The 26,974-nt window shown below is 46.3% G+C and overlaps 1 protein-coding gene and 2 long non-coding RNA genes across 4 annotated transcripts in view; 1 reads left to right on the forward strand and 2 right to left on the reverse strand.

The window, feature by feature from the left end:
• Positions 1-26,974, forward strand: part of MRPS5 (mitochondrial ribosomal protein S5) — a 288,002-nt gene that overhangs the window by 54,448 nt on the left and 206,580 nt on the right. The gene's annotated exons all lie outside the window — the stretch shown is intronic.
• On the reverse strand, positions 6,833-8,256 carry LOC133210692 (uncharacterized). The gene is made up of 2 exons (XR_009724983.1): positions 7,837-8,256; positions 6,833-7,372 (listed from the first exon to the last, which is right to left on the reverse strand). It is a non-coding gene; the product is annotated as an uncharacterized LOC133210692 (long non-coding RNA).
• Positions 17,677-26,069, reverse strand: LOC133210691 (uncharacterized). Of its 2 annotated transcripts, XR_009724981.1 has the most exons (4): positions 25,857-26,069; positions 19,524-19,686; positions 19,272-19,420; positions 17,677-17,769 (listed from the first exon to the last, which is right to left on the reverse strand). It is a non-coding gene; the product is annotated as an uncharacterized LOC133210691 (long non-coding RNA). The 2 variants fall into 2 exon arrangements; XR_009724980.1 differs by lacking the exon at positions 17,677-17,769 and having other exon boundaries at positions 18,876-19,420; positions 25,857-26,068.

Genomic DNA, 26,974 nt, shown 5'->3' on the forward strand with positions numbered 1-26,974 from the left:
GGAAATCTATTATCCCCCCTTGTTTAAAAAAAAATATAATTCTATATTTTCCATTTTTAGTCACTGTAAACTACATATTTCACAGCCTTGTCTTGCTCACAATCCTCCCAGGCATCTACTCTGCGTCAGAAATCTGCACAAAGTGAGCTCAAGCCCTGGCAAAACCTTATTCTTAACAGTAACTTGGTCATAAGGTGCACCAGAAGGGCAGTCTTTAATTAATGATTTTGGAGCCATTCCTTCCACAGTGCATCACTTTGCACCTTCCTGAAACTGGAAAGAACCCCATATGCATCCAAGCCTGGCTCTCTTGGCATGCTTCAAGAGGAAACCTGTTCCTGTGCTTTTTTTCCCACTAGGTCAGCTTTTACGTCTTCCCCTTCAAGGGCCTTTCTCACTCCATTTACAACATCAGTCAACAGGCACAACAGCAGTACTTGCCCTTCTCCTGTCCCAGGATTTTCCAGCAGTGTAGAGGAGCTGTTAAAGAGGTTTGCAGTTAGTTAACAGTGCATAAACTGACTGAACAGATGCCTTTAGTACAAAAAACTGAGCATGCTCAGTGTTACATCCTCAATTTTACTAGGCAATAAAGCCAGATTCCTAGTTATTAAAGCAGTTTTTTCTCTTCAAGGAGAGCCTTTGCCATGCTTCTCCAATAGAAGTTAATTTAATCACACGGTCTCTATGAAGAGAGGAAAATGAGTACATCAATACCTTCAATTTGCTGGAGAACACAAAAGGCTGAAATGTTTTTTTTGCTAATAAAAAACACACACCCCAGAAAGAAAAAATTAAAATGAAAGGTTTCAGCCATGAAAGGTTTCAACTTCTAACAGAAGGATGGTATTCCCAAGCCCGTATCAGAGGTGGGACACAAGCAGAAGATCCAGTCAATGCCCCCCAAAGCCCAGCCTCCGCAATGCCTGGCAAGTCTCACCCTACCATTTGCCATCTGCCTGGTCTCCAGCAAGCACAATGCCAGGTCTGACAGCTGCATGCAGTGGGAGACAGAGACCAACCCATCCACGCTAAAGGCAGTATCCAGCAACAGCATCCCAGCTGTCACCTGGGCCCCATCACAGTGAGCGTGACGCAAGCAGGATGGCTAAGCACACCTTCCCTCTTCCTTCTTAAGTGCTTGTTTCACAGCACAGCTGGGAACCAGGCTGGCTCTCCACCATGAAACAGCTACACCCATGCTGCATTGCTGACTGCAGAAGTACAGGCCTGCCACCATTCCTGGGAAGAAGCATTTACCCTCCTGAACAGCACCAACATCTACTTGAAGAAAAGCACCTGGTCACCACGACACCTCTCCTTATCCCCCATGACACAGAAATCACCCTTCCTCATTAGGGCAGGGGCGTATTACACAGGGAGAGGGCTGCACACAAATGAAGAACTGGCTGGAAGAATCAATGGGAACCCTCCTACACCCATTTACAGGACCTACTCCACATAGAGACATTGTAATGACAGACCAAATCCCTCTCCTCCGTTTGTTTTTATTTAAGGATGCTCTAGTGGTATTATCGGGCTGGAAGAATAGTACTGAGAATTTATCAAGACAGTTTTGTACAAATGGCATTATACAAATGAAATTTTCAAGTTCTTCTGCCTTGCCCCTACCACCCCCGATTTTCTAATTAAGAAAAAGATACACAGAGCAGGAAGCGAACAAGCCAGAGAACTGGGTGATAAGAACAGATAAGATGATCAAGAAGCAGCAAGTCTCTTGTATGAAGGCAGATTTAAAAGAAATGAGTTGTTTGCAGTTGTAGCTGTTAATGCTATAAAAAGCTCTAGTGCTGGCGTGAGAACCCTCAACATTGCTCCCTTGATCACAGTCCCCGAGTTCCTCCTGCTTCCCAGAACTCAGGCGGTAGGCATAGCTAACAAATCTGAAGTAAAAAACTGAAAACATGATGTTTGTAAAGAAGAGTACCTTGTTACAGGCTATTTGGTGAATAGCTAAGTTGAAACAGATGTGTGTTCATGGTCACTGAAGTTTAGCCAATTAGTCACCCAACATCTGTACTCCTGTGTTTCACGCTGCTCCAAACCAAGTCTCAGAGACATTTGATAAAGGAGGTGTCAAAACAGAAGCTGACTTGGTATCTACTCTGTTTACTCTAGATAGCTCCTAAGTGTAGTTGAGTTTTGATTTTTTTTTTAATTTATTTAAATACATAGGTTTAAAAAAGACTTAGTGTGGGCATAAAATATTACTCAGCTGCACGGGTCTTCACCCTCTCTTTCTAAAGGGTAGTAGTTTCAACAGAAAACTCAAGAGCATCCACCTGCCCTTGTTCAGTTAATTTTCTCCCTGTGGCATGTCATATCCTTGCACATGTACAATTATTCAGATCAACCAGGCATTGTGAAATCCCCTTGGCAAGAAGAGAAAACAGATGGTTCTAGAGAATATATTATGCTTTGGGTCACTGATTTAGGTCAGAAAGAATAGGAGAGTCCCATCACACTTTGGACCAACTCTATAGTCTTAAAAGGATTTGAGCAGTGGAAGTCTCAGCCAGCAGAAAAAAGACAGCCACTAAATCAGATTAATAAGGCATTTTAAAATTACTTGCCATGCTCCTCCCTTTCAACCATTCTAGTATAAGTCTGTTTAGATTTTTTGGGGTGGTTTTTCTTTTGGGGTTTGTTTGATCTTTTTTCTAATCAAGCCCCATATTAAATTAAAAAGGAGGAAAAGAGATATCTGAGCAATCCATCTTTCTGGCCTTCCCATCCACCTCTCCATGTACAGACAACATTTTTCCTTCTGATGGCAGGAGATAAGAAGCATGGAACTTTTCTGGAGAGTTCAGAAGGGTGGGGAAAGGCTGAAGCTTTGGAAGAGAAACCCACCACCCTTGGCAATGTGCTGGGACCCTTCTTTGAGCAGCAGCAGCATCCTCCAACTCTGTTGGATTTTCTCCAGCGTTTTGTGGCACAGTCATCAAGGAAGATTCACATACCCTCCCCAGCTTTTCTACGGCTTAAAACTTAAACAGGGGAAGTTTAGACTGGATATAAGGAAGAAGTTCTTTACTGTGAGGGTGGTGAAGCACTGGAATGGGTTGTCCAGGGAAGTTGTGAATACTCCATCCCTGGCAGTGTTCAAAGCCAGGTTGGACAGAGCCTTAGGTGATACGGTTTAGTGTGAGGTGTCCCTGCCCATGGCAGGAGGGTTGGAACTAGATGATATTAAGGTCCTTTCCAACCCTAACTATTCTATGATTCTATGATACTTGAACCAATTCACAATGAGTGTTATTAACACCAGATTCAGGAATTACGGAGGGCTAGAAAATGCTTGGCCCCAGCATGCTGTTTATACACACACAATCAGAGTGTGACACTAAAAATATCTCTGAGAAGCAGCTGCTATAAGATTAGCAGAATTTCTTTATTTGTAGAATCCAAAATAAACACTTCAGTCCTCAGAGACCCTCTTTCACTGCATCGCATAGGGTCTCAGCCCATGGTCAGCCCACTGCTGCAGGCACAGGGTTAGGAATATTCCCAGTAAAATCATTCCTATTATTCTCTAATGAGAAGCAAGGCTACCAGAATGCCAGCCCTCTGTCCAAACCCAACTTTGTTAGCTTTTCATTAAGGTGGCTCAATTGCATTTCCCATCCCAGCCATCAACAATAAAAGCAAATGTGGTAGCTGATTCACAGCATGTGAGGTTAGCAGCCCAGCAAACACTGGCTGCCACAGTGCTCATGGCCTCCCTATCACTCTCCCAATGCCTCTTGGCTTAGATTTATCACAGCAGCACTGTGCAGGGGTTCAAGCTGCTCTTATGCTCAGTGCTAGCAAATATGTGTGGTGAAGGATCCCAAACCATCACCCCAGGCCAGAAAAAACCTTGCTCATAATCACTACCCAATGCCCAGGGATAGATCCCAGAGCCCTTTTCATCACCAAAGGAAACAGGTTGTCCTGGGGATCCCTGGAACTGGCTGCCTGAGAACTTTCAAAGGAGCTGGAGCTAACCAGGAGAGCCAGATCCTAACGTACGCTCTCCCAAAGTAGAAGCTGTGCTACCATGGACAAGCTCCCCCCAGGGTTCTAGCAGTTGGTTTTGCACAGTCATGGAAGAAAACCTTCAAGAGGCTACATGGCTCTTCCAGGCAAGCTCAGTTTAGATGCAGCTCCCTGCCAAGGATTGCTGGTCCAGCCTTTATGCCAACCCTTGGTGTTGTCAAACACCAGGAGGGCAGTTGCTGCCCACATTGACACATGCTTCCTTGCTGGGCATGGGGAGCTCTAGACTTTATGGACCGGTGGGACAGAGTTCCTGCTGCCAGCTTGTGCTCCAGCCCCCCAGCTCAGGAGCTGCCAGATAGGGAGAAAACATCCTTTAGACTCTGCCCTAACCTTTCCCTGGCAGCAACACTCTTGCAGGCTGGCTGCTTGCTGTATGAGAAGTGAGCCTAGAAGCTGCTCTATGTTTCAGCAAAGCACAGCTTCTCCTTCGCAGCAGCCTCCCCAAAGTCCAATCTCCATTTGGGTACTTCACCCTTGAAATATCCACTGTAAGACCCTTGCAGTTTTTTTCCTACACCTTTGTATCACATGCAGTTTTATGACCATCTGCAACAAGCTGGTAGCACCATTATTTTTCAGAGTACTGAAGAAACACTGCTAGCCCAGACTCTTTATTACACAAGAAGGACTGGGGAGGGAAGGAAACGGCCTGGGCTCACAAGGAATGAGTGGCCACAGAAAGAGAATTTCCACAGTGATTTTTTTTCCCAGCATTTGACAGAAAACCCAGACAGAACAACAGCAATTCAGCAGTGTTCACACCATTACAGCCACCACCGATGCCAGCCAACGATGACGACCCCACTGAGATATCAGATTCGTAACAGCCATCATGACTGTGAATTCACTGCCAGCTTGCATGACAGAGGGTGTCTGCACAGCCCTGTCACTGGTGTGCGGGAGGTGGGAGCAGCCCCCTGTCCCCACAGGATGACTGCTGGGTTGTTGAGGGGCAGAAGGAAGTTTGCTCTTCACATGAGAGCAGCTGCTTTTCAACATGCTACGGGGACATGACCAGGACCATGTTGCAACACTGCAGGGACTCCCAGCCAGCTCTTCCCCATCCCACAGTCAGAGACAGACAGAAAGGAGATAGTGAGGGTGCTCTGCTGCTCAAAACCCCCTTTGCTGCTGCTGCAGGAGAAGGAGAAAGGTAGAAAGATGGTCTCTCTTCAGCTAGAGGGGCCAAAAACTTTGACAAGGAAGAAGCTAGCAGTTGCTGCAAGGCACAGCTAGCCTGCAAGATAGAGAGACAGAGCCTCCGAGCGAGACAACTACTCGCTCCTCTGCCACTGTCCCTGATGAAAAGACAGCAACCCCCAAAAAGGCCCCAAGTGAGATGACAGGCTCTCCTAGCCAGCAAGTGTGTGTGTCATCCCTGCTTCACAGCAAGAATGGCTGTTTCAAGTTATGTGCCCCTGTGCTCCTACCCCAAGGTCAAACCTTAAGTCTCCAAGTCACAGCACCCCTTTCCCAGTTTGTCTTGCAGGAGAGGAACACCTAAGAGTCCCCCACAAGCAATAACCAGACTTCCCTGAGGAAAGCACTGTGCACCTCACCTCCGTGGGTCGGATTCATACCCACTGCCCCATCTCCAGAGGGCTAGCAGACCTCTCCTCTCCTGCTGACCCAGGCCATGCCCAAGTCTGTAGACCTGTGCCTCATTGAAAGCAGCAATCCGCTTCACAGCAGGGCAACTTAAGCAAAGCCTGCAGTGGGAAAACACATGACTGTGGGGTTAAAAAAAAAGAAGCACAAACAAATTGTCTGGTGTCTGACCATCAATCAGTAAACCAGCCAAGAGCCTACGTCCAGCTTCCTACAACCAAGGGACACAAAATGGATTCCAGCAGCCCTGAAAGGTACGGAGTGGTTGGAGATTTGTCAGGGCAGCCACAGGCTCTGCTAGCTTCGCTTATGATCTTGATGCTGAGCTGTGGCACACCTCTGGTAAAAAGCAGCTCCTGTCAGCTGTGATTTTTACCCATTAAAAGAAGAGTATCCTACTGCCATGCTGGCTGTGCATCCGGACCCGTGGAGGAAAGCTACTATGTCCAAATCCCATTTTGCCACTCAGGGCTGCGCAGTGTGACAGCACTTTAAACACAGCTTGGGAAAACCCTTGACTCACAGCCCTGCTTCAGCTCTGCCCAGCTCCTCTCCCTTCCACCCTGTCTTGTTACCCCAGAACAAACACAGCCTGTTGGTAACCCCTGCCTATGACCCTCTAGGTCTCCACATCAGGAGAACGATGCTCAGGCCATCAGCATCCTCATTGCATCAGTACAAAAAACCCATTAAAACCTTTCCAAATATAGTCAGAGGCACAAGCCCTCCACGAAGCCAATCAAGTAAAATACACACCAGGCCACCCTCTTTTCTGTAAAGGACATAAAAAAAGAACAATTATCAGTCTGCAACTGATTTTTCCAAGTATCCTATCTCTTCAATGAAACATCCAATCTCCTCCCACAATTTCCCCAGCAACTTTCCAAAATAAACATAAATAGAGAAAATAAACCATCCTCAATATAAAATTTTCAGCCAGATTGGATGGATTTGGGGGCAGCTTGTAAAGACAGAGCTTGAAAGTGTTTGTCAGGGAGATTCCAGCCTTGCTTTTTTAATGTGTGGAGACCAAATGGCAAGTCGTCCCTTTCCCCCATGATTCAAGATCTCAGCAAGGAAAATGCCAGGAAATGAGAACCAAAGGAAGAATGCTTTTTAGGGTCATACTTTTATTTATTTAATGGGTGTGTATATATATATATATATATATATATATATATCTCCTCTCCTACTCACTGATCTTTCCAGACCAGTTCTTTATCCCTGCCACCTGCTTTTGTCCTCGTCTTTATCAAGCAGCATCAGCCTCTTCTCCATTATTCCTCCTGGGCTGTTAATGCCTTCCTCTGCCTGTGGATCTCCCCTGCTGGTTTAAGCACGGTGCTACCTTCCTGTTCCCCAAGAGCCACCTTTGAGGCTGCCCTGCAGACAGACTCCCTCTGTGGTCTCAGGGCAGCCCTTCACCTCCCTGTGCTCTGTGTCTTCCTCTGTGAAATGGGAAGAGCATCTCCTCTGAGTGTTGGGGGAATAAAACAGTGCTAATAAGCCTGAGGCTCCTGGGTAGCCTGGAAGGAAGCATCTGCCCAGAGATGTCCCACAGGGGCCAGGAGTGATGAATTAGCAGGCCTGTTGCTTTCATCTCTGTCTGCCTGTGTCCACTCTTCCCTCTGGGTCCATTTTTGCATTTGGTTTGTAGCTCTGTGTGGGTCCCCTGTGCAGTGGGATGCTCTCCTGGGCTCTGTGGGAAGGAGGAACAGAAAGCTTCAAGGGAGCAGAGACAAGTCAGCAGCCCCATATTCTTGCACACATCCAGGGATGAGGAGGTGGGAGGCATGCCTGGGGGTGTGTGTGGAGTAAGGCTGAGGCGAATGCAGGTTGTGGACCTCGGTGATTTGGACATGGTCCTAGACAGGAGGTGAGCAGATTAATTTGGGCTGGAGACCCACCCTAGCATGCTCCATCCCTCAGCTGGGTGCCTTGCCCTGGCTGGTGCAGGGTGGTAAAAGGAGAGTCTCCATCCAGAGGTACAGTTCTTGAACCGCTGACTCTAGAGGGAGCTGAACCCTAGTGCCGAGCAGATGCTCAGCTCTCAAACCACCACATCTCAGGAAGGGGAATCTAAGCCCACGTGTTTGCCAGGTCTCGGTTGCTTATCTCAAAAGCAAGATTAACCACCTGTCCCTCCTGCCCAGTGTTCCCCACCTTCTCTGTTTCCCCAGGAGCTCCTTGCAGCAGCAAATCTCACCTCTATTAGTTAGCCAGGTTCCCTTAGGAAGCCAGGCATATGAAATCAGTTTCCACCTCTGCCTGTCTTTTCACATTGCTCCCCCTAACTTCAGTTAAAATCACTAGAGGAACAGAGATAGCAGAGAAAGCTAAGTTCCTACAAGCTGCCTGAAAATAGCTGGAGAGATAGCACTCACACCCTTGGCAAGAGAAAGGCCAGTCAGTGAGCTCAGCCTACACTGGATGCCAGATTCCCAACGGCACAGCACACTGAGCACCCTGCAGCAGACCCAGTATTTGCACAGGTGTGGGCACCAACGTCCATGAGCTGGGAGCACATATAGATCACGGCACCCTGAGACTGAACAGAGCTCCAGGTTTTCACTGTACTGGTTGCAAGGAGAGGCAGTATTGCATGCCAGTTGTGCTGTCTATGACCAACCTGTTGGTTGGTTGTCCAGTGATGTTCATGCCTTGGGGCACACTGGGCTTTATTATAGGATCTGAGTTTCATTAGGATGCTGGAGAAGAGTGGCTTTTCCCTGGTAAGCCAGCAGGACTGTATCCCCCCCTCAAAAAAACATCCCACAGCAGAAAACCACATTCTGTCCTAGATGTAATACTGGAACATTGCAACCCAGACAACGTTGAGCAGGTCAGGACAATACCAAAGGCCCAAAGAGGCAAAGAAATGGCTGCACCTTTATGGCATCATGCAGGGTGCTGTGAAGACTACCAAGAACTCCAACATGAGCCAACTTTATGCTTTGCCATGTACAACAGTGCCAGGAGAGCAAACTATGTACAGCCTGGCCAGCTGCAGAACAGTGAATATTGAACTCTCAGGAGCAGTTCACAGCCAGAAGATCACAAAAAGCTTGGGGAAAGTGGGGGAGAGAGAAGCAAGCAAAGTTTTATCAGCTTAAAACTGTGTTACTCAGTGTTGGTGCTCAGGGACGCTGAGCACGAAGAGTACCTCCAGCCTCCTCAAACATCTGCAACACAAACCCTGCTACAGAGGAAGCTTCGAGCAGTGTGGTTCCCCAGCACTGGCTTAGGAGCTGCTTATGCCTCCAGAGACGCAAAGCTGGTGGGGTGTAAGAGGAGTTAGGCAGTGCATCAACTTTCCTGGGGAGGCAGTGGTGGGGGTTCATGATAATGGCTCTAGAAATGCTGAGTTATTTTCCTATTTGGGCTAAATACCTCTGCTGGAAAATGGGCAAAGCTGCTATTGAAGAGCCAATCAGAAGGAAAAGGGGAGAAAGAAACGTTTATTAGATGCACCCAGAGGAAGACAAATGCCTTTCTTTGGTGATGTCCACTGCCCCAGCCAAAGTGATATAGCACAGCTCTTTTTTCCCCGGCCGCCATCAACATGCAAGTGTCCAAGCTTCCCTTTTCTAAATAAGTGTGCACCTCTTCCCTTTGTGCTGGTGAGAAAAAGCACATGAATGCTTGGGCAGGAGTCGGGAGAGTGTGCAGAGAACCCCAGCCTGTCTCAGCCCCCATTTCCATTGCCTGGCTCGTGGATGTCCAACATCTGGGACTGGATGAACAGCATCCTGTGAAGCGCAAGCAGAGGAGCCCTGAAATCACTCGCACCCACATGCCTGTGACCTTGTGGTTTTACTACAGCTTTCATTTTTAGACTCCAGTTCTCCCTAGTGCTTGCTGCATTTCTGCAACGTTTTGGCAGTTGGCTCTCGCCCTGGAGACAGAGCTGAGTGTGGGGAAGCAACAAGGCTACGGTTAAAGAATTAAACTCGAGATGATGGAAGAGCCCCAGCCATGCTTCCACCTAGACAAAGCCTACGTGATGAGCGCAGCTTAATGCCAGCCCTTAACAACACATGCTGGTCGAGACGAAAACGGGAATTTCATCGTGGCTGCAGGTGGCTCCGGCCGCTCACCTCGGAAACCGTTTCAAGGCAGAAAGCCCGGAGCTGGAGAAAAAGCAGCCCTGCCCGGAGGCACGGACAGCCACGCCGGGCGGAGGCACCGCTCCCCGCCGCGTCGTACGGGCGAAGATGCCCGTAAGCACCCCGAGGGGAGCCTCTTTGCTCCCGCATCCTCCCCAGCCCCACCTGCCCAGCAATGCCCGGCCCCGGGGGTAGTGGGGAGGCAGCCCCCCGCCGCAGCCGCGCCTCCTGTCGCGACATACTGCGATTGGCCGGCGGGGGAGGGGGGCGAGCCCCACCGTCCTCCCAAAGGTGCCATGCCTGGGCTGGAAAACGCATTCCCGAGGCCGGAGGGAGCGGGAAGCATCCTACCCCCTCCTCCCCATCATCTCCCACACGGCTCCTGGCCCCCCATCCCTCCTCCGCCATCCTCCCCGACACTAGGGACCCCAGTGTAGAAACCGGTGTCGGGGCCGGGCTGGGTCCGGCCGGTCGCGGTCCTACCTGTCGGAGGCGGGGGATGCAGGAGCAGGCGCCCGGGGGCCGGCTCAGCAGCGGCGAGGCATCGCGGCGGGACGCGGGGCGGGTGCCGGAGCCCCGGTGCGCGGCTGCGGCGCGGCGGCGGCGGGCGGGAGAGAGGGAGGGAGGGAGAGAAGGAGGAAGGGAGGGATGGAGGGAGAGATGGAGGGAGCGCGCACGCACACACACAGCCCCGGGGATGCGCTCAGCCGGCCCGCCCCGCAGGCAGCCTCCCCTCCCTCCGCATCCCGGGGACAGAAACCCGCCGTCCCTCCTCCGCGGTGGCAGCTTCAACCCCCCTCCTCCTGCTGCTGCTGCTGCTGCTGGAAATATTTCCCTATTTCCTCCTCGGAGCGAGGGACTTTGAAAGGCAGGGCTGGATGCGGACCCACCCCCAGCAGCCCTGCCCGCCCTGCCTGGGGCAGCCCCCAGCCCTGCCCTGACTGACCCCTGTGCTGCCCTGGACAGTCCCCGTTGATGCTCTGCCTGCCCTCAGACGTGACTCGTCGCATCCTCCCAGCCAGGGCAAGCCCGTCCCCACTTGTGAGTGAGCCCTGGGAGAGATACTGAGAAGAGAAGCAAGAAGAGGGGTGTCTTGCTGTGTCTGTCACTATGCCCTACTGTTGCCTATGGCTGATATGGGGAGGTAGGAGCATCCCAAGGAGCCCTGGGTTGTGGTTCACTCCCCAGTCACATCACCAGTGTTGTGTTTGCAAAGGACAGTGTGGGCAACGGGGTGACAAACAAGGGGCATTTGGGGCCCTCCTGGGAACTGATCTGACATCTGGCTACGTGCAGGTCAGCCCCTTGAACCCACAGAGCCTCCTGTTCCGCACGGGAAAGTTCATCAGTGTTGGGGAGGTCCTGCAGAAAGCCAGCAGCCTGACACAAAATGACTTGCTTGCACCTCAGGCTGGCCTAAGTGTCCTTCCTGAGGGCAATTCCCCTTTCACCATGCCTGAATGAGTCCTCCACCCACTGCTGGCTCCAGTAAGGAGCAGATGAACCCATTGTCCCACCCTCCAGGCAAAATTCTGTCTTTAAGAACTTAAAATAGGACCAAAGCTAATAACTCACACACTGGTAGTTGCAAATACCCAGTGACCTTCAGTAGCCCTCTGCACCCATATCCTCAGGTGCAACAAGAACCATGGAGAAGCAGAGCCATTACACTAGCTCCTGCACCCTCTTACACCTTCTCTGTCTTATCTTGTCAGCTGTGCCTGTAATTTTTGTCAGCACTGGCAGGATAGCAATCCAGAATTTTACCTTTGGCTTTCAATTGTTCTTTTCTTCCTCTCACTTCTTTTATTATTTTTTTTTTTAATTAAGAAAAAACACCCCAAAAGATGTCTGCATCCCCATGTCCTTCAGAGATGGGAAACTAAATTTCTCTGTTCAAGATGAGGTGTAAGGCATGGAAAACATCACAAAACTCTTTCGTAAAGCACTTTGTGATGAACTGACCAACCGAAACCACAGCTACTTGTTATTAGACTGGCATCTGTTAGTGATATTACTTAGCTTTGGTTTCACTTTAAGAGCTTATTACCTACACATGGGATGAAAGGCATTTCCAAATATGGATTTAGTTTAGGAAAAACCCATGGTTTGTGTCCAGTAGCTAACTCTGATTGTCTGTCTCACCTCTTTTGATTTAAAATTCTTTAGAGAAGGGATAAAGTTGCATCTGGCCATATGTGGTACTTTCATGGGACTCAATTCTCCCAGCAGGGCCGTTGATATAAAATGAGCACGGTTAAATGTGTAGACAATTCACAGTGCTACTCTCTGATCAGGGCCAGAGCAGAGCACTGGATGTGTACCGGTGGTGTTTGGTTTGTCAGTGGCTGCAGGATGCAAGACTGATGCAAGTCAACAAGATGGCATCGCAAATGGACAGTGTGAGCAGAAGAGAATGTTCACACTATCCAGCACAGGTTGGACAACAATTTGTTGTTTATTGCAACAAAGTTTGCAGCAAACACAATCCCTGCTGTTGCTTTTCACCCTGCACACTGAAACCTAATCATTGCAATAGTAAGCAGTGGAACTCAGAGTTTAATTAGCTGTCAGCCATGAAATTCTCCCTAAAGCTCCCCCTCTCCCTCAGTTATGTTGCTGACCTACTTCCCAGCTCTTTCACTGAATATAGTACCAAACTCCTCTGGAACTCTAAGACATTAACTCTACTAATGGGGATCCACTGGTGAGCTTCTCTCTGACGATCCAGCACATCCCCAGTTCACTTCTCTCTGCAGCTTGCAGTGTATGTTCCTGTCTCCCAGTGCCTCCTGCTGAAACACTCAGAAAGCTTGCTTCAGGTGAGTGATTTCTGTGACCTTTGAGGGGAGCTGAAAGAAACAAGAGTTTCTCAGTGTATGTGGTGATGCTCATTAGTCCATGCAAATGAACCTTTTGTATCACCCTGCCTTAATGGCACTGGGACAGAAAGGATGAAGCAGAGGTGTAACATTATTCCATCTGCACCTTAGAGCAGCTTTCATATTGAAAAGTGACTGGTTAGGAGGGATCTGACTCTGGGAGGCTGGGAGAAGATGTCCACCACTCCCTAGTCCCTCACACCCATTTCCACGCACATTCAGTCTTACAACTTTCACAGCCTCCAAGAGAACGGTGAGTTGGGCTCTGAAAGAAAGAGTGGAAGTCTGGGAGAAGGGAAGACAGTGAGCCCAAATGGTGAGAAGAGATACTGTATTATAGGACTTTTCCACACTGCAATGGCTGTGGTTCACACGGCTTCTTCTCAGGCAAGCTAGCTGAAGTGGTAGCTGTAACAGCACAGAGATCTGCATGGGCTGTGCGATCTGCTGGAGAAGCTGAGCAAATGATCCTGTATTCTGCTGGGTGCTCCAGGCAGAAATGCAACAAGACTGCTCATGTCCTGACACAGCAAGTTTGTTGTCGTGTGGGCACATCCATGCTTCATCATGACTGCAGCCTAGGTTATGGTGGGAGAGGCAGCAGTTTGCTCCGGTTGCTTTTCCTTACCTGTCTCTCTTTGCAGCCATGTAAGTGAACACCTACCATTGCAAACTCACTTACAACCACTAATTACTAGTCTCAAAATCATGGAGATTCTCATGCCAGTACTAACGAATGGTTCATTCATTCATTCATGCACACCCACAGCTTGCTCTGACAGCAGCCTGCATCTCTCTGCAGTTGCTGGGGGAGGTTTTAGGGTATTGTCTACATATGCTGAGCAGAAAGACAATTCCTCCCTGCAAAGAATGGGGTTAGTGGACTGTGATGTCTCAAGCACTGGAAAGAATAGCGTGGGCCAGTTCTCTGCCCAGTGCCTTGTGAGAAAAAAGATATTTGAGCTCCTGCACATTTTAGAGGAAGGGGAAAAAAAAAAACCCTCAGTATATCTTCCTTAAAAAATTCCTGCCTTATATTCCCTATAAGAGACAAGTGGTCAGGACAAGGTCAGTCTTCAGCTCAGCCACAGCATGTTCACTTCTGAGCAGCTGTCCTGCCACTCTTTCTTGGCCTGTCTGGAACACGTCCACCATGGGATGCCTTGGTTTCTGCTCCAGCTTTTGCGGGTTCAGATAATGTTGGGGGATAACCAGTGAATCCTCATTGGTTATTTATATCTGGTCATGGTTTTCCTTGAGTCCCTCAGGAGATGGCAAAGAGACCCTGCAGGAGCATATGGGATGTCACCTCTGGCTTGCCATCCATCTGTCTTTGCTGCTCACTGCAGCAGACTTGAGGATGAGCCCACTGAACCTTCTCTGGCTCTCCTCTGCATGTTCTTGGCAGAGACCTGAAGATCCCTGAGAGTGGTGTTTCTAAAAAAGATGCTCAGAAATATAGTTTCCAACAGTTTGAGCATTCACTTTCACTGATGCCTTTGAAACTGCCTTTGCTCTTTGGAGAATAAATCAGGCATTTAGAAATGTGGTGGATGGAGTGGGACACAGCAGTGAATATGAAGGGCAATTCAGTGTGCTGGACAACACACACATCTTTTTAAGCTCTCCAGGCAGTGCCTCCTTAGTTGTTTCCAAGCAGCTGGTACAGTCTGAGTCCTGATGACCCCAGGAAGGTCTAAATGCATGACAGTTGTCCATTGGCCAGCCAGAGGTCTTGGCTGTGGAAGGTGTTTTCTATCCCTGGAAAACCGAGAGTAAAGCCTATACCCAGGGAGAAGGCAGTGTCCAATGGGATGTTTTGGCACACCAATGAAGAATTGGTAGCATAAGGTTTGCTCTCACTGCAATGCTTTGGAAGCCCACAGAGGTAACTGGATAAACCAAGCTTATGCTGCTTTCGAGCTTTTTCCCAAGTACTTGCCCCATGCTGCGTTTTATGCATGTTTAAACAATAAATCCATAGCACTAATGGATGAGCATAGCGTTTAACAGCTTGTGAGAGAGTTTTCCTGGAAGAAGACTGGCACTGACAGGCCAAATTTTGCAGAGCTTTGCTTGTCTGTGGCAGACATAGAAGAGTATTTGCACTGGAAACCACCTGCCATGTGGGTGTTGAAAGCAGAGCTTGTTAGAGGGGCTGGGCATGAATTTAGGGAGCTTGGGAATGGGAATAGTCACATGTATTTTGCAAACACTTACTGGACGAAACAAGCCACATGCTCTTCAAATTCTGCTTCAGAATCTCACTTTTCTCTTGGAAAAACAACCAACTGACCAAACCTGCTTTCTGGTCATCAGGGATATACAGGAAAAATGCAATATGTGTGCAGAGCGACTTCAGTGCCTGAGCTTAATGTAAGAGATGTAAAAGGTGCAAACTGTCTTCTTACTCTTCTCAAAGGAGTAGAAACTCAGCAGCCTTCTGACAGCTGTCATTTGTCTCAACAGCAGTGCATGTAATGCTGGCATCTCACTCCCATCCCATTTCACAGGCAAAAAACAGTTCCTAGCCTGTGTCCCTGGAAAATGAAGGACCGGATGTCACCTGCTGAATTTCTTGTCCCTTAGCATCTTTTCCCACTAAAACCAACAAAGCTTTTTGCTGTTACAAAACTGCAGAATGCAGGAATTAAAAATGCAGGTGTAAGGTCAAGTTAAATGCATTTCCCAGTGAAAGCGATAGACTAGGGACTTCACTGGCTTCAAGATGAGTGTCCTGCAAGGGGCCATGGAGGTACAGTATGCCAGCCCGAGGGCACCACTACAACCAAGCAGGCACTAGTGTTCTCTGCTTGAGGTTCCAAATGTGCAATCAGGGACTTTAAGAACCGGGACTTTAAGAAAAAAGCAAAAGTGAAAATACCATGATAATGTGGCAAGATTTGGGAGCTATGTCCTTCAAACTGAGGACCATGATGCTTCCTCAACAGCTCTGGTGTCACATGAGGCCATATGCCTCATCTGATCTGTGTGCAAGTTTCCATTGTTATCAGTGGGAGATGCAGGGTGAATCAGATGTAGTGCATGACTTTGGCTGTGGCCCTTGGTTGTGAAGGTAATTTGGCCTCCTCTGTACCATCTGTTTGCCAGCCCTGAGCGAGGCTGCATATTCCAAGGAAAATAGACTTTTTTATTAAAAGTGAGAAGTGAATGGCCTCAGATGCATAAAGCACCTTATTTATATTTTATTTATATATTCCAGGTCAAGAAAGCTGCTGGAACACTTTGCAAAACCCAAGCCCATTAGGCAAGAGGATGTGAAATAACTTCTGTTAAAATGAAACTTGTCTTCATTATAATGGGCTCTATTCTGTGCTGTCCTTGCAGGATGGTCAGAAATCTTCCTTGCCTCCTTATTGCTTTGACTTCACCAGCATGTGCCTTAGCTCTGCCTTGTTTCACCTGCAAATGGCATTGGAAACCTCAGGATGAGACCTCTGTTGAGGTCAGATGAGATGTAAGTGATGTTGTTCTCGACATCATTTCATCAGGAAGATGCATCTGAGAGATGAACAGTTAGGAGACATTCAGCACATCACAAAAAAGAAAACCACTGTTGTGGTTAGTAGGGTGAAAGAAAAGAAAACCTGCCTTTAGGCTTTGGACAAAGATTTGGGGTAGGAAAACAGAGCATTGGAATTTAGAGCTCTGCTTGAAGAGCAGATCTAGGTGGCCATGCTATTCGAGCTCATGCAACCAGGGAGCGGACTGGCCTTGGTTCCAGGCTGTTTCCTGGATGGATGAGCAATTTAGCCAGTTGGACACTGGGGAAGAGAGCTTTTGGCTGCTCTGAAGACCATGATATATCCTACATTCATTTTGTCCTATCAAGCTTTGTTCCAGGCTCATAACCATTTACCTCACCCACATTTTCCATTAGTTTTGCTGTCTCAGCCGTAGGTACCTTGAAGCTTACCCAATGCTCTCAGGAGCGGGAAGCACAGGAAGATTTGTGTTGGAAACACTTGTTCTACTGTGATGATTCCTTTCACTTGCCCTGCTAGAAGCCTGTCCCACTGTAAATTGCAGGTAGTATGCAGATGTCTTGCCCTGACCAAACTGCAACTCTAATGAGAAAACAGCACAAGGGCACACATGGGCACTCCTCATAACAAAGCCAAAATAATGTCTTGCTTAACCCTGACTTATGGCTGTATAAGCTACAACATGAAGTAAGGGTATGAGAAGCAACCAGAGCCTGCAGATCATAAGGAGTAATGTATACACAGCAGAGTATCCCTGACAAGTTGTTACACTAACTATACAGCAGCATGAAAAATGGTATAAAAGAGGAAAATTGCATATAACAAAAGCAGGTTACTAGCTTAATTGCTTACTGAAGTAGAAATTACCAAGGCAACCATATCATGAGTAGCAAATAACTGTATAAAGTCAGGAAACCTGGGGCCAGTGGGGGAAAAGTAAATACAGGTGTATGGCTTGTCTGGGAGGAAAAACACTTGGTAAAGAAGCAAAACCTGGGAAGAACAGAAGGGGCAAATGCAGAATATAAGGTAAAGCAAGTGACATACTCAGGACTGACTGGGGGCTGTCGATCAGCTCTGTGCTTAGTTACGACAGTTTGAAGCAGAAAAACAAACCTAATGTTTCCACCTTTCTTGTGTCCAGCTTGCCTTCATGGTCAGGAGGGACTTAGTCCCCATTTCTCCTGACTGACTCTACAGAGGGTTTTAAGTGTGGACACTGGCACCACAGGAGTTCAACAATACAGGGAATCACAAATGAGCTAAGCTACACATGTCTGTAGCTGTATCTAAAGTCAATCAGGCCATGCACATATGCCACATTAAACATACCTCCAGCTCTTCAAAGAGCTCAACTCAGCAGTGTCTTCCTGCAAATGTTTTGGGTAGAAAAAACTAGCTAAAGTTACAGCCACAAAAGAAAAGACACGTGTCAAATAGAATCTACTCCAAAGACAAGAGATGGAGTTACAACTCAGGATGAAGGCAGTTTGTGCTGGCAAAACATCAGCTTTATTAATGTTAGAGTCTTCAAGCTTGTCTTGTTCTGTAATTTTCCGTAGGCTGCATACATCAAGGCACGTTTCAAAATAATCAGATTGTCTATTTCAAAGAAAAGAATGTTAAAATCGGGTATGTTTTTACCAGCAGGGACAGAAAATGTCTAGAAAACATGAGTAGTGGCACAGCTTTGTAGCATTCTTCTAGGTGTGTGCATCAAAGCATGCTTAAAGATAGTCTGCCTGGTTATTTTTAAGGTAAGAACTCTGAAATTAAAGGTCAAGGACCAAATTATTCCAGTGCATTATGAGGGAGGTACATCTTCAGCATTTTAACACACTAAGGCACTTTCCAGGCACACATGAAGCAAAGAGCACACCTAGACAGCTTGCCTCAGCCTCTAAAAATGTGGTAATTGTCACTGAATTATGGATCCTCAGATGGGTCTTCAGTTTGTAATGGAGATTCTCAAGTGTCTAGAAAGGGACTAACTAATTCTTCTAAAGTACTCATGATTTGTCCTGAACCTTACCCAGCAATTTGTAGCTGAAGAGACAAATCATTGCCCACTAAGCTGGTAAGAAGTTTTCTCAGATAATAAAACGTGCTTGCTCCCTACACACTGCTCTCCACAGAACCATAGATCCTCATGCACACTCGCAGCAGAGAACTTTCAAGATTAACTGTTTTGTCTAGGATAAGTTGGAGATACGTCACACTTCAGGGGAATAATGAGGTTATCAGCAAGGCTCTAAAATGCTCTAAGTACTGGTTAGTCTCATTCTCAGAAATTAACTTCAGATTAAATCAACTCAAGCCAAAAGGCAAATCTCTCAGTTATTGAGAAAGATGCTTCTTGAAGCATCTATTTCCTGTTACTTAATGTCTTTGATTTCCAAGCTGTGCTGTGGACAAGGCCCAGTGCAGAACACAGCAAAAACCCAAGTGCAGGACATCACACAAGGGTCCACTGTGGTGCTGGAGCTCACTGTATTAAACCTTTGAGTACTGTAGCTAGAGAGTGCAATGAGGACAACTTTCACAGCTTCATATCTCTCCTTTTGCAGTATTTTGCCCAAGAATTAGCACTACCAAGACAACTTAGAAAGCCTGCTAGGTTTCCACAAAGATATGGCTCATCAGCAACTTGAAAAAACACATACAGGAGGTAAATGCTTGAAGTTGAATCTGTATTAACTCCTTGGGTTACATCTGAAATGTGTCACAGTAGATCATCAGTAAACATCACTATTCTGGACAATCAATAAAAATGGAGACCTACTTAATCCAGCTAAAGATAAGGCAATTGAGAACATCTGTCTTGCTTCTGAACTGGGCATTTATTCTGTGCAGGAGATGTTTCCAGAGCCTTGTTTCAAACAGCTATGCTCTGAAAAGGAGGCTAAATCCAGGAGGTCATCTTGAAATAATAGTTGGCAGGCCAAAATGACTTAACATTTAACATGTTTTAAAGGACCATGTGGAATAAGTTACACCAGAGTAAAACAAACACTTGTCTCTCACATCCACTGTTATTGTTAGCAACTTACTCGACTGTGTGTTTCTCAGCAGCGACAATGATTCACTAAATAACAGGATAATACCATGGATCACTAGCATGTTGTGGTCTGTGGCCACAGGAAGGGTTTACTTTCACTGTGTACATGTTGGCAGTCTCAACAATCTAGCAGCAAATCCAAATGTTTATTGCTGCATCTAGGGCAGAAGAACAAGGTCTCTGCTTGGTCTCTTTCTGTAAGCCAAAAAGATAATACGGGGTTTTTCTAATATCGTGCTGGCCAAACTGCAGCAGAAGCGATGAGCTGAGAATTACATGCTGGGCAAGTAGATGTCACCTTGGTTTTGCTTCCTTGTCCCAGTGTAGAGATATGGCAATTGCTGATGATGGGAACGACAGGGAGGGGTCTGTTTCATAGGTGGGCTCCCTATTCCCACACTGAAGCCTAAGCCTTGATGCATCATTGCTGCTTTTAGAAACAGGTGTCAAAGCAAGCTGATCTGGAAAGGCGAAGATGTTTTAGATCAAGAGATAAGACTGGCCCATCCAGCCCTAGGCCCCTTCAGAAGACCTGAGAGTGGTCAGAGCTGCCTCAGGTGGACCAGCACCTCCCCTCAGTTGCTTCAGGACTCTTCAGGCTTCGGCCTGACACACTGAATCCCTGTTCAGATCACTGTGGGCCATGCCCCTCCACCTCCTGTAAGCTCATGTCCTGTCCCTTGCTCCCTAACGCTTGCTGAACAATTCTGCATCTTGGTGAGATCTCCCTGTAGCTTGGAAGACCTAGCTGCCTGGAGGAGCATTTTCAGGTACACTGCACCCAAGGATCCCAGCCCATCTCCCAGTGAGTTAGATACAGGTAGCCCAGGATGGTGCCATGCCATTCACCTCCTTGCACATTGCTGTCCAGGCAGTCTGCAGGGACCTACCTAGCTGACAAAGAGGAGACCACAACCCCTTTCTGGCCATGTTGCAACAGAAGGGTGTCCAATACACCCCAAGATAGAGAAGAAAGCAGAAAGGGAACATTTAATGTGCAGAAGTTTCCAACAGGGACTCAAGGAAGCCTCAAGTGAGGTGGTGGGACAGAAAGGCAAGAATATCTTTGCAGGCCACATTCCTGCACTTTCCATATTTTTCTGTTTCCACATTTTCCTCTAGTTTCCTGATTTTTCTTATATGAGAGGGAAAGAAAAGCCAATCTGGTGCTCTGACAAAAGGAAGGACAGTTTTCTGGAAGAGCAAAATGGTGTGTGGTGGTGGTGTCATGTGGGATTAGTCTTGCAATCTTCAGGATATGCCATAGTCTGTGGGTTAACATGGGAAACATCCCAGGGACAAAACTTCTGGTCAAACTAATATTTTTCTTCTCTCCTCTCCCCTCTCTCCTCTCTTCTCTCTCCTCTCTCCTCTCTCTATCTCTGGAAAAGGCTCAGCTAGAGACATCAGAAACCAAACCTGCATTTTATGTTAGCAACGTCAGAGTTAAGCATTCCAAGGATTTTAGAAAGATCCTAAAAACAAACATCCCAAACTCAGGAGGAAGTTCAGCATTAAATATAAAAGAAATCCAAATATGCTGAAGGGTGGAAAACTAAACAACTTCAGCTTTGCCCTACAGTGACCCTATGCAATAAGAATACATTTATGATTAGATCACAGTGATGGTTGGAGCCCTAGATATGAATAAACAGTTTTGAAGACCTCCAGATTTACTGTATTGTTGCTACGTTTTTCCCCCATGTGTTGCCAGAATAACACTGAGATTCTTAAAGGATAAACTCCAAAATGAATGTCAATTCATAAATTCCCTGCTTTACCTGTAGGTTGGCAGAAGACACCACCACAGCTCAAAGCTGTCACGCTGTTGTCTCTTCCCATAGCAGCACAGATCAGCAGATGGTGGGTCTGAAGTGTGAGGCTCATGACTGGAGCCTGTCTGAAGCACCCTGGAGGGTCTCCGCAGCCATACCCAGCTGGCACATCTTGCCAACTGCTTAGGGTAAATATTGAGGACACCTCTAAAACAGAGCTTTTTAGCTCTGGGGCATGCAACTTTAAATTCAGATTATGATTTTCTTCCCTGCATTTGTAAAGAGGCTTTCTTCGTTTGCTGAATGCCTTGTCTTCAAACCCCAGTCCCAGGATTCCTACCATGTGAGCACAATTCAGCAATGCCATGGTTCAGCATGCTGAATACCTGAAAACTTACTATCATGTAAAGGTATGTTGTAAAAACTAGACTCCAGCCTGGCATTAAAAGCAGTTTCTATCATAGGATCATAAAATCATAGAACACCAGGTTAGAAGGGACCTCAAGGATCATCTGGTCCAACCTTTCTAGGCAAAGTATGACCTAGACTAGATAGCCCAGCACCCTGTCTGGCTGAACCTTAACAGTGTCCAGTGTTCGGGAATCCATGACTGGATAATAATCATAGAATCATAGAATCATAGAATCATAGAATAATCTCCCTGGGGAGATTATTCCAGTGGCTGCTGTTCTCATTGTGAATAATTTTTCTCTTGTGTCCAGCTGGAATCTCCCCAGGAGTAACTTGTGTCCATCACCCTGAGCCTTCTTTTCTCCAGGCTGAACAAACCCAGTTCTCTCAGCCTTTTCTCATATGGCCAGCTTCCAGTGCTTTGATCGTCTCTGGGGCCCTTCCATGAACCGTTTCCAGCCTGTCCACATCTTTTTTGTGTAGCAGGGATCAAAGCTGAACACAGTATTCTAAGAGCTGAGTAGAGTGGGATAATGACACCTTTATCTTTGCTGGTGATGCTCCTGTCGATGTAGCACAGCATCCTCTTGGCTTTCTTTGCTACACTGCACACTGCTCACTCATGTTAAGCTTGTATCCCCCAGGAGCCCTTTCCACAGAGCTTCTCCCCAGCCAGGCTAATCCCAGCCTGTGCTGCACTCCTGGATTGTGCTTACCCTGGTGCAAGACCTTACACTTGTCCTTGTTGGATTTCATAAGTTTCTTGCTACCCCACTCTTCCAGCCTATCCAGGTCACCTCTGGGCATCCCATCAGGGGATGGAAATTTAGGAGTGGTTCATGTCCATGAGTGACCAAAAATGACACCTGGATTTAGCTCAGCTGAGGCCACTGGGGGTTATTTACTCATCTCTTCATGCTGTGCAGTCAGTTATTATAAACAAGATTTTCATAAGGAAGAGGTTTGTGAGCCTGGATCACCCAGAGTTTAACACAGTGAAACAAAAATGGCAGCACAGTTTCTCTAAAACACAGGCTATTTTCATTTCCCATTCTAGTCTAATTCAAAGGTTATGAAGGTACAAGAAGCATGAACGATACTGGGCATATCTGTGCTGCTAAACATGAGACTGCAAGCAGCAAGCACCAAGGTGCATGCTACAGTATTTACATGTGGTGTTTGCAGCCTGCAAACACAGACTTCTCCTAAAACAACATTTCTATAAGAAAACTGCCTGTCTTTGTTAGTGCTCTGATGAAACCCTCTCCAGATAGATCATTGTTCCTTACCCTGGAGGAAGAGAAACAAGAAAAGAAAGATGACGTTTTGGGAGCAAGAAAAGCAGAGAAGACAGCTGCCCATTTTTAGGTATTTGGTTTGGAACATCATATTCTTCAAGCTTCATTTCCTTAGGCAAACCAGATTTGAATTGGCACATGGGTCTGCAGGTTTCTAGGTTGGGAACAGGCAGAGTCATTACATAAAGCTCCTTTCTCTATCATATAGGCAATAAAATGTATCTGGCCAGAGCAGTGGATCAGTCTCTCAGTGTGTTCCCAGAATCTGCTCCAAACTTCTGACTTACTAGAGAAAAGACAGAGATGGTGTCCAAAGTCCATCCTTTGGGAATTACTGTAAAAATGTTGAAGTTGTCTGAAGGAGGAGAATGCACACTGGCCTTACTTCAAACCAGAGCCAGTTTGTGAAATCCTCATTCAGTGACTTCACGGTATAGCTCCCCTCTGTGAGGTGTATTTCAAGGATGCTCTCTTCTTGCATGCACTATAAACCACAAACATGGCTTTCCCTTTTCAGGAACCAGTTATGTTTATCTGGTGCAAAGACTTCTCCAGACCCAACGTTTGGAGACCCGTGTGCTGGGTTTTTTTCTAAATGAAAAGCACTCAGATTTAGGAACAAAACCCACCAGTGGCCCCAAGAAGTCCTGTGTGTCTTTGGCTCCTAGCACGAGACACACAGCATACTCTTGCTTGCTGCAAGTGCCACTGGGGCAAGCTCAGCTTTCCCATTGTCCACAGCTAGTGAGAATAAGCACGGAGCTCAGCTCTGCCCTTGTTACTCGACTGCTGGGTTTTGTGCTGCCCTGGCTCAGCTCAGTGGCCTCACTCTGTCTGATTGTGAGAAAAAGCAGAACTCCCCCTTCCCCCTCTCGTCCCTACACCCTGGCAAAGAAGGTTTTGTGGGAGGACCTTGTGGAGGGTGCTCAGAGACTGCAGCACTCATAATGGGTAGTCACTTATGAAAGACATCTAGTGATATTATTGCTAGAGCTTTCTATGACTGTTCATATTCTAGGGGCCCTGAATGAGATCCCATCAGCTTTGCACAAGATAAATGCCCATGACTAATCACTAGTAAATATTAATAATAATTAGTACACTGATGGTGATGACAATGATGATAATAATAATAATACTAGTAATAGTAGCAATAATAAACATTAGTGATTAACACAGCCTGCCTGAAAATGCTTCTGATAGAGGGATGGAAAGAGGGAACACAAGGGATGACCTGCCCTGGGGCGGGGAACCGAGTTATGACTCCTGCCACCAGGGCTTTGTCTACTGGGCCACACTGTCCCAGGCCCTGGGCCAGATGGGAAGGTCAAATTAAATAGGTCCCAGCTTTTCCACTTCCATCCTGACATCCTCTTCTTGACATGCCTAGCACAACCGTAATGCCTTACTTAGGGACCATGCACATCAGATAGTCATCGTCTCTGGGGAAGGGGAAGCATATAGCCTTGAAAAGAGGGGGGAAAAAAAGGGAAAAATTGGGGAATAGCTTTTGTTTATCACCAGGGTCACAGCAACTTATGAAACAGAACCATATCCAATAGAAAATAGAAGCAATCTGAGTGTGAAATGCAGACGTGCTCTTCATAGCAATAATAGCAAAAAGATTTATTTTCCAATTACTCAATAGCAATTAAAAAGCTATTTATTGACCCCAATTACTTAAAGATTAATTTCTGTACTAGTATTTCTATAGACACATTACATACACATATATGTATTTAAAAGGTAAAAAAAAGAGAAGTTTACCTGACACAGACAAATTTCAGCTGCAGCTTAATTTTGAGTATTTTCTTTACAGTACTTGAGAGGAAATCAGACAGAGAGATTCGTATTTCAGTGAGTATATAAAAGAGGAAGGTGGGAATATCCATGGAAATGCTAACTTAGTAAGGGGAAATGAGAGCTGCACGCGTGGGCCCTCTCAACTGCAGACTTTACTATGGAGTTACAAGCAAACACTTCCATTATATGTTTTTATGTAAGGAAAAGGGAAAGCGTTTTCATTCATTAGTGGGGATGTTTGACATTTGTGGTCTAGTAATTTCCTTTTACAACCATCCTTCAAATTTCTGGAAATCTCCTACAATTTCAGTCATATTCCCGATATTATTTTCAGTTCTTTCTGTATAATTTCACTTCACCTGTTCTAGTGTTTTTTCCAGTCTATTAACCACCTGAAAAATGAGAAAGATCTACCTAGCACTTTGCAGTGGGAGTATGAATACTGTATTATAACACCTGAAAGCACATAACTGTTACCCAAATGCCATTGTGTGGCATTTAAAGAAAAATCTCACATTTAACTGTACCAATGCAAACCGACAAGAGTTTCAGCCAAGGTTACAGAAAGCTTTTTTTGTGTTCTTTTAAACAAAACACTTCCGTGGAGAAAGCCTTTCTGCCAAGGGTTTACTTGGCTTTTCTGACAGTGCCCGGTTCACAGCACTGACACATTTCAGTGCTAGTTTGAAAGTGAGCTACTACTTCAGTGCTTTGGAAATATTCACAATAGCACACAGCTGTTTTCGCTGGGGTCGACTTTCACAACACTGCAATGGCAGTTAAAACCGTACCAAAAAATCCTTGCACAGGATGTGATCAACCTCAAATCTACAGAGGAACATTGAGAAACTGCCTCCAAGTGCCAAGAAAAACAACAGTCATTTACAACAAGCTCTTCCTAATGTCCAGTCAGCTCAACCCAAATAAGACATGTTTCTCAAAATGAAAGTAGGACAGACCGGGGAAGAAGAAACCCTTGACTGTTTTTATGAATTTTTCTAAATAGAAGCACCAAAAGGCTCAGGCACTGGAAACCACCTCCGATCCCTCCTGCCCCTCTCCCTGTGTTCTGAAGCTCTAACATCAGTCAGCCTGTACATCCAGTCCGTGAGTGATAAAAATCTTCTTTTCCAACATTTTTCTCTTGCCTGTTTCAGACACTTGGAAAGTTTCTGTCCCTCCAGCGGCAAAGCTGTTATATGTCATGTTCCTTACTTGGAGAGTTTAACTGCTATCCAGCTATTGGAGTCATCCCATAGCCCAAGATTTACGGCTTTTCTCAGGGTGTCAGCTAGCTGAATACCTAGGTGTTCCCAAGAAATGTTTGAATTGCTTTTCACTTACCCCAGCCGAGTCTCAGCAGTTGTGGGTAAAGCAGAATGGAAAAAAGCCCACATATGATAGTGTCTCTAAATTTACCAGAAAGAAAGGAGCTGGGGTACTTGTCCTCTAAGTGTCTCTAAAGATGGTTTGCATAGCTGGATCTCAGCTTATCTATGCTTTTCTGCTTTTGCTTCCATACATGGATCTGTTCCCAACAGTAACTCCAAGCTGTCGAAAAGAAACTATCTGGCAGCTTTCAGCTTCATCTGACACGTAAATGAATGAAAATAAATAAATAAAGATACATTTTGCTGGCTCCCCCTTTTTTTTTTATTTGCACCTCAGAACAACTTTTGGTTTTTTCCTTCTCCCCAGATTAACATTCTGTTATCTTCTCCAAAGTAACTCCTAGGCAAGGGCAAACAGAAGTGACTGAGGCAGATTTCTCTTCTCCCTTTCCGGTAGGCTCACATAATTCTATTCTCAGAAATATCCCCCCTCCGTTTGCTTTACTTTCAGGTCAGGATTTTGCTTGTTTGCTACTTGGAAGAATGTCAAGGCAATATACATCATGTCTGCAGCGAGGGAAGGTTAAGAGTCAAATTTTTGGAGAGAGAGAGATTACAGAAGAGCCACGTGACTGCTCCCAGATTAGCAGCAGTAGCAGGAGTAAGCATTCCTCTGATATTACAGTAGCCAATGTGGGACATGCCTGGAACAATGAAGAGTGGAGGCTGCAGTTTGGAAGCTCCTTGAAGATGTACTCATGAACAAATCACTCCTTGTTCTCCTTTCTACCTTCCATACTTCCTAGGTTTAAGTTTCAGAAAGGACTGATAAAGGACAAAAATGCATACAGGGAGCCCTGTGTCACAGGTCGGGAAAGTAGTCATATAATTAACCTTAATCCTGCCCTTTGTTATCTCTGCTGAGCAAATGGGAATGTTAAGGGCTCCAGTGAAAGGGCAGGACTGAGTATATGTCATTTTTATTGTATGTTATAGTGGCCACTGGGAGTAAAGAAGGTATTAGTGACCTAATCGATTGCTCTAGACTAGGCTCCCTGGATGAAAGAAAACTGATGAAGGCACTTAGATATCTAAGGCTAAATGTAGGTGTCCATACTGAGGCCATGTGAA

The sequence above is a fragment of the Neopsephotus bourkii genome, unplaced genomic scaffold (genome assembly GCF_033783945.1).
Source record: "Neopsephotus bourkii isolate Nb327-2 ecotype Australia unplaced genomic scaffold, CSIRO-AGI_Nbou_v1 NB_481, whole genome shotgun sequence".
NCBI classification, from domain to species: Eukaryota; Metazoa; Chordata; class Aves; order Psittaciformes; family Psittacidae; genus Neopsephotus; species Neopsephotus bourkii.